The sequence below is a fragment of the Temnothorax nylanderi genome, unplaced genomic scaffold (assembly GCF_030848795.1).
Source record: "Temnothorax nylanderi isolate EJ_2023f unplaced genomic scaffold, tnyl_v1.0 TNYL_tig0070_pilon, whole genome shotgun sequence".
In the NCBI taxonomy this organism is placed as follows: Eukaryota; Metazoa; Arthropoda; class Insecta; order Hymenoptera; family Formicidae; genus Temnothorax; species Temnothorax nylanderi.
The window spans coordinates 284,892-297,267 of NW_027249132.1; the positions used below are offsets into that span (position 1 = coordinate 284,892).

The 12,376-nt window shown below is 38.3% G+C and overlaps 1 protein-coding gene across 11 annotated transcripts in view; it reads left to right on the top strand.

The window, feature by feature from the left end:
* LOC139773840 (zwei Ig domain protein zig-8) overlaps positions 1-12,376 on the top strand; it is a 59,606-nt gene that overhangs the window by 11,871 nt on the left and 35,359 nt on the right. The window lies entirely within an intron of this gene.

The following is a 12,376-nucleotide window of genomic DNA, read 5'->3' on the forward strand; positions in this document are numbered from 1 at the left end:
ATTATGTAAATAGACAATTTAAGTACGCGGAAATAAGTAATGTAATATAATATTATTATGTAAATAAAATTACTCACCCCATGGTTGCTCCGCCGTCGCCCGATGCCTCCCAGACCTCCTCCTCCTCTCAGATTAAGTGCCTCAGTTGCAGTTACACAACACAACACAGCGAAAATACGATCAATTATAATCGATACTTTGGACGGCACTTCCGACATTAACTGTATATGCGACGCGCAATCCCGCGATATTTTAACGGCACTTCCGACATTAACCGTACGCGATGCGCAATCCGGCGACGCACGCACAATTTAATAAACGATATTATTAATAAACCATATCAATATATCATGACTTTCTATTATTTGATTCAACGATATGTGGGTTACTCTGAACTATCGAATCGCGCGGAAATAGCAGTAGACCACTTATACCTAAACTGGAAAATTCCGAGCGCGATATTTTATTCAAATCGTAGTAGCAATGATAAGGAAATAATGGAGCGACACGCGGCACATCTTGTCTGGTCGAGCGTCGGCATGCGAATGGTTACACAGCGATCATGTATAAACAATAGCGCGCTGTACGCAATAACAAATATCAAGGCCGCGCAAACGTCCAACCGAATTCCCATTTCCTCGAAATACCTAGCGCGCGCTTTAAAATAAATGTGCGCAAATTTTCACGAATCGTCACTTTTAAACGTTACTTTTCAAACAAGAGTATGATCAATTACAGGCTGCGGTCCACTTGACGCTACAAATGCTTCGAAGCATTCCTTTTCTCCTTTCTTTCAATGAAGAAAGAAGGAGAAGAAGAACGCTTCGAAGCATTTGTAGCGTCAAATGGACCGCAGCAGCCACAATCGCGTGATACTTCGAACGGCACTCCCGACGTTAATCGTACGCGGCGCGCAATCCTGCCAACTACGCGAAATTAAATAAACGACACCGTTAAATAAACCCGCGCCTCGATAAATCGTGGCTTTCTATTATTTGATCCGGCGATACGGGTATCACTCCGCACTCCGCACTATCGATTCGAGAATGCTAATAGACAAATTATACTTAAATTGGAAATTTCCGAGCGCGATATACATCCGATTCCTAACGAGGATAAGGAAATAGTTATCGGAGCATCGAATACGCGGGAACGGCTCGCGGTACGTGTTTGATCGAGCGTCAACATGCGAATGGGAACACGGCGAGCTTACACAAACAATAGCGCGCCACACGCAATAACAAATAGAGCCGCGCGAGTATCCAACCGAATTCTTTTACTTCCTGAAAATATCTAGCGCGTGCTTTAAAATAAATTTGTGGAAATTTTCACGAATCGTTACTTTTAAACGATCTATGCGTCACAGCATTCCATCACTCGAATTATACAATCCGATAAATTCTATATTATTCCGCGCTCTTAATATGAAAACATTTTAGACAAATATTACAATATGTAAAATTCGAAGCGCGATACGAGAAGTAAAATAGAAGCGTCGACAAAGAGATAAACTATTTCTCGAGAATAACTTTCGTAGCGAAACTTATATCATTTGTAACTTCCGTTTTCTTTCTCTATTTACCTAACGATTCTTATTTTAAATAAATCGCGCAACATATACCTGTGCAGACGAGTAGTATCGCTGCGATACGTTTGCGAATTAACGAGATGATCGATTGCGTGAACAAATAACATCGTATAAGATCCACTTTAATAAAAGATTGATTCGAATGTCAGGAAAGTCGGTGGCGGAGGATTCCCTAAAAGAATTCTTCTCACGAAATTCAATGTGTAATATTTAATTGTAGATCGAGAGAAAACGAGATACACAGTCTGATCGGCTCGCACGCGACGTTCTCCCGTTCGTTCCGGAGGCAAAATTCTTTATGGCGTTTCGTACCGGTTACGACGGTTACGTTAACTCGCGATTTCACGACTCGCGACAAACTTCTCTTCGCAGAATGATTACTCCGAACATCGCCGTCTCAAACGAATCGACGGATATCGCGTCTTACTGACACAACAAGTGTCCGCGAAAAGGCAAAGTGCCTTTATCAACGATCGATTCGACTCCAAAACGCGAGCACCGAAGCAACGTTTCCGAAATTCCGAAACACGTCACGAGTGGGGGTAGGGGTGACGAGGCACAGCGTCCTAATCACCCTACCCCCACTCTACCCTATCCCCACCTGCGCGAGTCGCGCCGAGAAGCCGCGCCGGCCGCGCGGCGCGGCGCAGCGCGGCGGCTCCATTTATTCATTTCCCATCGGCATGCGAATCGTGATACAGCGATCTTGTATAAACAATAGGGTGCCTGTACGCAGTAACAAATATCAGAGCCGCGAAAATCCAATTTTTACTTCCTGAAAGTATCTAGCGCGTGCTTTAAGATTTTGTGTGAATCATTTTCACGAATTGTTATTTTTAACCGTTACTTTTAAACGATCTATAATATACATCACAGCATTCTATATTGAATTATTCAATCCGATGAATTCTATATTATTACGCGCTCGTAATATGAACGGATTAGGCAAATTACAATGGAGAATTTGAAGCGCGATATATGAGAAATAGTACAATAGAAGCGTCGCTAAAGAGATAATTACTGTTCGAGAAGATCGTAGCGAAATTATAATTTGCAATTCTCGTTTTCTTTCTCTATCTATTGTTACCTAACAATTCTTATTTTAAATCGCGCAAGATACCTGTAGATGTGTAGTTATCGCTTCGATACATTTGCGAATTAATGAACATGCGAGATGATCGATCGCGTAGGCTAATAATATCGTAAGATGTCCAATTAAATAAAGAATTGTGAATCTCGGTGGCGGAGGATTCCTTAAAAGAATTCTTCTTACGAAATTCAATGTGTAATACTTGATTGTAGAACGAGAAAATGATGAGATGCAATCCGAATCGGCAAGACGTTCTTCCGTTCGAAGAAAAAATTCTTTATGGCGTTTCGCATCGGCCACGGTAACTCGCAATATCACGATTCGCGACAAGCTTCTCTTTCAAGAATGATTACTCCGAATACCGCCGTCTTAATCAGATTGACGTGACGGATATACCGGTGCCACTAACTAACAATAAGTGTTCGCGAAAAGGCAAGGTGCCTTGATCAACGATCGATTCCAAAGCGCAAATACCTGATAACAGCTTCGAAACACATCGCCTGATCGCCATTACGCGATAGACGCCGAGAGTGCCGAAGCGCGACAAGTCGGAGCGATTAGCGGGAGGGGTGTGGGGACTGGGGTGTGGGGCACTATTGCCAACCGAAGCGAAACGAATATATTGAAATCGGCCGTTCCGTTCTCAGCCAATCAACGCGCGGCAGGAAACATCTTGCGTTGCGATACTTACCTACTTAATCCCCGCGACCCCCGCGACCCCCGCGACCCCCGCGTTGGACGTCGTGCCCGTCGTGGTAGCTTGTCACAATGGCGTTTCGAGAGATTATTTACACGCAAAAGAGACAAAGAGACGATATACGGAGCGGCTCGCGTCGCGACTGGTCCGATCGAGGAGCAGAGCGTCGACGTGCGAATGACAAAATATTGTGACCTCGCGCGGCTCGCGCTACAACGCGCTGTGTTGACCGTGCAAGAAACGACGAGAAACATCGGGACGCGCGGTGGCCGAGTTCTTGCTTCTTCAAAATATTTTATGTGCTGTGAAATAAACTGGTCTGCTCGAGTCTCGCCGCGCGAATAATAACAAGGGGATCGCCGTCAAACGGAACGCTGTATACGGCACAAAAACGAAATGCCGTCCCCTCTATGGTATGTAAAAAGTATGTATTACGGAATAAATGCGTTACGTGTAACGTATTCCATATGTATTTTCGCACACATGCGCACGATAAAATATACGATACTGTTATTCGAGTTTCCCTGCGACCACAATGGATATTTCCATACGTAATATCCCGCGATTATTTTAATAGCGTAATCTACTAAATTAATTAAAATTGAAAATCGTAATACGAGGTTGTAATTAACATCGAGGTTATAATTGACTTTGTCGAATGAGCTATCGCACCTTGTTTTATCGACTCGTTAGCGTCGTCTAAGATTACAATTAATTCCGTTCGAGTGTGGATTTTCTTTAAAAACATGAATTTGCCCGTAATAGTTCAAATATGTTGTTAATCGGCTTCTAAAGCTTTTTGCTATAATATTAGGTGTTTGCTAAAATTTGGTGAATAAGAACGATAAGAACTTAGAAGACAGAATTAGCCGAATAGTGAAAAATCATTATCACCACGTTTTTTTTTTTAATCAATAACAGATAACAAGACGTGCAATACTGTTTTTGTAATGCAAAAATTATTGTGGTTTCGATATTATCATATTATCGTGTTATGATTTTCGATTTTATTTAATTTGCGGAATTTGCATTAAAATATTATACAATAATTACAGTATATTACGTATAAAAATAATTTTGTTGAGAATATAAATGAGTTCTACTGTCGCATATTTTTGACGTGTGTAACTGTAAACGAGCAGTCGATCGGATATCTCGTATCGAGTCGCATTAATTCTGATGAAAATCGAATCTCGAATAAAAAAGCTAATCAAATAATTATCCAGGATGCTATGCAGCGTACGGTAGATGAGTACTGACGTTCTTAATTAGTACTTTGTACTGTGTTATGGTGCAGAAATGCTGACAATATCTATTAGAGACGCTAAAAGGGAAATGTAGGTGCACATTGTTGCGTCCGACGAAGAACCACTCCATTCATTTACCTTTCTGATGAGGAAAGGATCGCGAAGGAACTTCCTCCCTTCCTCCTCTCCCTCCCGACCCTTTCCTCTCGCCATTCCTCCCGGCCTCTGTCCCTGCATGCTATTCCGTCTAATTAAATCGGGGCTCCTTTGAGAGTCTTAAGCACAACGTTTCCAGTTTTACCTCGAACCATTTGCTTCTCTGTTATTTAGTGTCCTAGTTCTTTGACGACGCCAGGTTCACTGTACGAACCAGATTACAGCCCTCACTATTTTAAAAACGAATACCATTAATGGCATATTAAAATGACATAATTATATATAATTTGCAGCCTAAAAACAGTAGGCCATAATCAAACTCCGTCGATTAAAAATCTGTTTTTTTTTTGTGATTATCGTCGAAGATGAGAAAATAAAGTGCATAATATTTGAATAATTGACAATTTAAAGACTATAAGAATTACGATTTTTATGATCTTATATTTTTTTACGTTTTATATTACTATCTTTTTGCGTTTTATATTATTATATTTTGATATAAAGATAGATATAAAAGATGATGAGGAAAACGTCACTTATATACTCTGATTCGTGATAATTATTATTACTCTTGTTATGATTGAATGAATACTAGCCGTCGTACCTGTATTGTCATTTTATTAAAGTCATCTAATGAATAATCGTTATACGTTGTTCACTTGCGATTTGTCGATCGTTTTTATTGTGGACGATGACTTTGCTCGAAAACACTTATGTCCTTTCTTCTTTCGACAATTCTCTCATTACTTACAGTACCTATACATGCGCGGATCGGTCGATATTTACGTCGATTAATGATTTCAATATATCGCGCTCTATTAAACGAGACATTTAAATCTATACAATTTTATTATGGATAATATTTTTGGATCAATTTAAGTAACGGAAAGCCGTGATATATTATATCGGTTGTTAATAATTAATTTAAAGGTCATGAAATAGAAATTGTCAGTTACTTTGCAGTGCGTTCAATATTTCGAGGAAACAACAATTCGGTTGATGCGTGGTCTTGGAATCTGTTATTTCGGTGGACAGCGCGCTATTATTTGTACAAAGTCCCTATAGGCATGCTATCTCGGCTACTAATCATATGTGGAGAGAGCTATTTCATGTATCGTAGCATTATTATCTTATAAAACATGAATCCTGTGAATAATTATCACGCGTTTATCCAAGTACTTTGCATGATTTATCCGTTTCAAATAATAATCGTAGAGAAAGAAGCCGGAAATTATAAATTATAGTTCCGCTACGATTATCTCTTTAGCGATGCTTCTATTGTACTATTTCTCATATCGCGCTTCAAATTTTCCATTGTAATTTGCCTAATCTTTTCATATTTAAGAGCGCGGAATAGAATTCATCGGATTGTATAATTCAAGTAATGGAATGCTGCAATAGATCGCATAAAAGTGACGATTCGTGAACACAAATTTATTCTAAAGCACGCGCGCGCTAGGTGTTTTTTCAGGAAATAAGAATTTGGTTGGATATTTACGCGGCTTCAATATTTGTTATTAAACAATAGCGCGCTGCATACAGCGTGCTATTGTTTATACAAGAAAGATCGCTGTGTTACCATTCGCATGCCGAGGCTCGACCAGGATGTGTCACGTGTCGCTCCGTGTAGCCGATGCTCCGATAATTACATTAATTACTTCTTTATTATTGCTACGATTCGAATAAAATATTGCGCTCAGAATTTTCCAATTTATGTATAATTGGTCTACTATTATTTCCGAATTGTTTGTTAGAGTAACACACATATCGTTGGATCAAATAATAGCAAGTTATAGTATATCGATATGGCTTATTAATAATATTCGTTTATTAAATTGTGCGTGCTTCGTGGGCATCGCGTACGATTAATGTTGAGAGTGCTATCAAAATATCGCGGGATTGCGCGTATACGGTTAACATCGGAAGTGCCGTCCAAAGTATCGTGCGATTATAATTGATCGTATTTTCGCGAGTGTTATATTGTGTGATTGCAACCAAGGAATCTAATGAGAGGAAGAGGAGGCCTGAGAGGGATCAAACGACAGCGGAGCAACCATAGGGTGAGCAATATTATTTATATATTATGTATTTGTTTATGCGATATTAAACGTCCATTTATTTAAATATTTTATATACAATTAAGTAAGATTTAGAAAAAGAGACGTTTCTTTTCATGAATCAATAGAAAGTTGAAATTTCAATATACGCGTAGTCTTAATTAAAGGAACGACGACAATGGTAACCCGTAACGAAACTCAGTTTTTGAAAACTTTATTAATCGACACGACACATAAGACATATCTCATTCGTGCACGCGTGTGCGAAAAAGCAGCGTCACAATTATTACTTTTTTTTTTATCTCTTCCGGCTGCATCGTCGTTGTGCCGCGAGAGTTGGAAGTTGCGGGGAAAATGAAAATGGATTGCGCCTTCTTTTTTTGGCACAAGGTAAGCTATTCCGTTGATTCGAAGGGGTGGTGTTCGAAATGAAAATAGATCGATGAGCAAGACGAATATGCTTCGTTTTATCGATGAGTTCGCCGACTAACATGCACCACGCGCTGACAATGATGAGTTGGGTATTTCAAGGTACATGGCGGATATCTCGAAGAAAAAAAAACGGGAGGATTCCGTTAGAGAGGGTCATTTTCGTCGAACGCTACTATCGCGAGAAACACTCTTTCAGTGGAAGTAGATTTATTTTTTAACTTAACAGAAAAAGGGCGTGCACTGTTTCATAGATACGAAGATCGGTAATCATTCTTACTCTCCGATACATATTATAATAATTTCACTCTTATTCTTGTTGATTTTCTCGAAATAGAAAGAAAATAAAAATCGACTACATCTATACAGCATCTACTGCAATTGTTCATCTTGTCGGGTATAAAAAGAAGAACAATGGGGTTAAAGGGAATATGAGTAATAATTATAACGCCTTGCATTTATTAACAATTCTTCTTTTGAATGCACTCCAAATTATCGATATGTGATGCATACGTGAGATTTATAATACGAAAAATATCGAGGTTTTTAACTATAGCGTTTAATAATCTTGTATTCTGTGCCCTTCGAAATTATATTTTTACTGAGAAATGTATGTATTCCATATATACCAAAGTTTAAGTCGAATCTATATATAACGAGAGTGCGCTGTTATACGAATTATTTATGTATCGTACGTATGTAACACAAGACTAATACTTTTTATTAGAGGCGAAGTTTCAATGATCTGTTCGCGTGAATGCGGAACATCCATGATAATACTATCTCCTCAGAAATTTCTCAGGATTCTAAACTAAACAATACAGAAAGAAAAAACTGGAAGAGGGAAAGAAAAGCTCTTACTTCGAATGTACAAAGGGAAGATCGTGATTAAAAGCAACATCGGTTTCGGAAACTCGACGGGATTTTCACGTTAAGGCAATTCCGTTTCCATGTACATAAAATGTCGTTAGCATAGATGAGTTCCTCTCCGTGCAGGTGCATTGTTGCGGCGCGGCATAAAACTGGCGCGGTGGTAACGGCGCGGCGTGGCGTTCCTCCGGAAAACGTGTTCTGAAAGGTATGCTCTAATGCTTCCATTAAACGAATTCATTGGACAAGTGCACGAGAGCCTCGCTTCGGACCGAGCTCGTTATAACGGCTACCATGCCATGTATAGATCGACGCCGGTCATCGGGATGACAAAAATACTACTACCGCATATCGCTCTCAGAATACAACGAAAAAATCCCCTCTCTCTAGGGTTTTTTTCGTTGTCATCTTCATATGTCGCTGTTTTATTCTGATCGATACAGAATATTCTCGCTTTTGTAGTACCGCTGTTAATTACGATCATTAACTGGATAGTTGGGAAAACAGCAATATGCGACGTACAATATGCATATGATTTTCAAATATGTTACATAATTGTCTGTGTAATATGCAATTTATGGAGACTTTCTAACAGCGAATATCGCGCATAAACAATATCCTTCGAAATATATTTTGATAATATTGGTGTGAATAAATCATAAAAATGGAAAATGAAATTCCCTTGACGTGTGTTTTACTTTTTAGAAAAGTTCAGTTTTAAGAAGAACCCCTATCCTCATATAATACATATTTCGGAAAAGACATTAATTTTCCATCATGTTCCCTCGGCTTTTGTAAGATTAATATTGGAGCTGTGCCAACGAGTGCAGACAAAATCTCAGAACTGCGATCCAATCTTTTCTATGAATATGCAACTCCTAGGAACGCTTTACTAAAACTTTTATAAAATACGGGTCTTGAAGGAAGGATAACATTATACATTAAACTACCTTATCCTTCTTTATACATACAAATATACAAATATCATACATACATATATTAATATATATTACAATATATTACAAATATTATATATACCTACATGTATTAATATATATATATATATATATATATATATATTACAATATGTTTCAATAAACGATATTCACGCACGGATCGAGTCTGCACACATTACAATTTTTAATATGCATGCGATACAGTGAGGTATTTTTCGTGATATATTTTTGTTAAGGATGAATAATCCGTTGTTTTGATCACGTAAAAACCGCTTGCGATAATATCAGCGAACAAAATTAAATTTTCTTCCGTGAGATGAAAGAAGTATAGTATGGGAATCGTGTATGTTGCAGCTATTCTCCGAGAATGTTGTGGTAACGTCACCGTGGCGCGATAAAGAGATCACGAGGACGCTACTCCATCTCATATTCCCCCTTTACGAGAGTAGAAACGTATATCCCCGCGAAACGATTGGTGCAGTTTCACTTCACCCCTCATCCTCGATCTTTCTGTCGAATTAACCATCGACATTCGTAACGGCGGAAGCGGTGAACGATGTAACGATATAGAAAATCATCCCTCCACGGAGGATAGAACGGCTACATTTCGCAAACGTCTCGAAATGCTTTACGTTTGACTCAGAGGCGGTTCCCAGTTTTTTAGCGTAAATCGTAAATCATCGTATACATAAAATAAAAAAAAAACAACAACGGCAGAATTGTTAATTTTCACTTAGCGCATGTGATATATGCAATAAATCAACGATGCTGAAATAATATTCGTTAAGAAAGTCTGATACGATAATTTATTTAGTATGAATAGATACAGTATAAAGAAACGAATTAATACGTATGATATATAGAATTGAACTTTTAATTAATTTGTAACGTAGAAGAGATAAAATTCGTTTACTGTATTTTTAAGCGACTAATATTTTAATAATAATTGTTAATAATAATTGTTTATAATAATTGCGTCTAAAATTGTAATTATTCATGTCTCGTGTATCATTGAAGGCAAATATTTTAAAGAAAAAAAGTACGCGAGAGTAGATGAGATTTGAATATGACTGTGGGCATGAAAAGAACAAGACACATCGCCGTGACGCAAGAGATCTTTAAAAATTCTGTAGAAAGAAAGAGAATATGCCAAGTCTGGTCAATCGATCTATAAGTATCAAAGAGGTATTATAAAGATCGCCAGGCGTCTCTTTGTTCAAGAATGGAAAAAGTGGGAAAAGAGTTTTCTTAATGAGTGGGTGCCCATTTTATTTCTTAGAAATAGTTTTATTTGATGTCTTGAAAAACTCCGGAACTTGATCGCGGCTCTTTGACGCGTTTATAAATGCAAAAGTCGAACAATAATATAATAATCGTAATAAAAAGCGAGCTTAATTATTGAGCATCGTACGTTTATTTAAAAGATCCACTTTTGTAAAAATAATTCATGATCTTAATTCACACGTAAAACATAAATTGCTTATAAAAATCAAACGTTTTCTTTTTTCTATCATTTTTTGTGCCTTGAGCATTAATTATTATGAAAAGTTTATGTTTAAATAATGGAGAATATATCTGAATATCTAAATATTTTATTTAAATAAAAATAACGTGTACACGCGCAATCATTTTTACGAAATGATATACGCTTAATTGACAATAAAGCAAACGCATGATAAAATTTGTAAGAAACACGCACTGCTTATACTAGACAGCAGATGTTCATTCAAATTCTATGAAGTGAATTTAATCGCGTCATCACATCCCATAAATTTGTTTCTGATCTAACTGAATCAGCGGCTGAGAAAATACCTGATTGCCACCCTGACTCCTGACTCTAGGTAATTTTGAGCGTAAGGTATCCCCAAGACGCAAAGGAGGGACCGGGAGCAATTTCATATTAATATCAAACCCTCTGTCTTCGGAGGCTGTCTCGGCGGGCAATGTCACTTTCACTGTCGGTTTGATTCAATCAGGTGCGGCCCTTTTCTAGATTACTCGGCGCTTTATGCCGTACAAAAAGCCGTACCTCCCTCGTTTCAGACACACTGAACGAGCTCTGGGTCAATAATCTTCGACCAACAAGCTCTCTCTTTCTCTCTCATAGGAAGCTACACCTCCTTCTACCTCGTTGAAACCCTCGGCTTTAGGCTACCTCAACACGACGTTTCGGCATTTCAGAAACGTCGTTCATATTTTTCGTAAAGTCTTGTCTACCTTTAACGTGTTTATCTGGCTCAAAGAGTTTTCGATCTAACATCGCGTTACAGAGCTTTACGTTGAATAACACGTGACGGTAGACTTGAAAAATAGAGAAATATCAGTATAATATTGTTCGGTGTGACGAGCTAAAAATTTTACGCAAAGCTTTGTGTAAGCTAAGCAATAATGAATTTCATGCTTTAGTGCGATATTATTAAAATGTAGACGAGATATAAAAGAGTTTTATTAGATATGCAAATGTTTCGTTTGCGCTGTCGTTTGACAAATCGTGCCGTTTAGAAATTCATCTCATTGCGTTGACAGTAAAAGTCAACCGCGCGACAGATTGCAATGTTAGTTCGGAAACACGACAAGCTGTTTGCGCCGTGAGAAATTGTCTGAAATCTTGTTTTATCCAAAACTCCGGTCATTAAACACGTGATAATTCAAGCGGATAATGCACTCGCGCGGCAATACCGCCGACTGCAATTCCACGCGTGTTGGAGCGCCCTTTCGCTACCGCCGCGCCGCCTCCGACTCGGCAAGAAGAAGTCACCGGAATAATTCACCAAGCGCTCTCCACCTCGTGAAGTGTAATGTAGAATAATGTTTTACACCATTGCGGCTCACCCACGTGCCGAGTCGAGACGCGGGGATAAAATGAATTTTGCAGCGTAAGGACGTTTCGCGCACTTCATCCATCACGCGCCTTTTTGTCCTGCAAAAATAACGTAACGCCAATACGGCTACGTGAATTGTGTGCGGAAACGCGGTGTATTAACAACGACATAATCAACACAAACAACATTAGCATGTCGCTGACATTTTTTTTGAAAAATAATTTTTCGACCATTTTAAAGCGCTTCATGCGGATCACGCGATTGTATAAATGTAAAAAACAAAATTTGAAATAACTCAAAAAATATTTCATAGAATTTAACTCTAGCGGAATAATAATAACGTATGCACGAATAAATTTGTCATCGCTAGTGAAAATTTCAGTAACAATAAAAGTCGATTCGAGAAAAAAAATTTCTCATTGTTATTTCGCATTTATATTATAAGAGTTAAATGGAAACTGTAA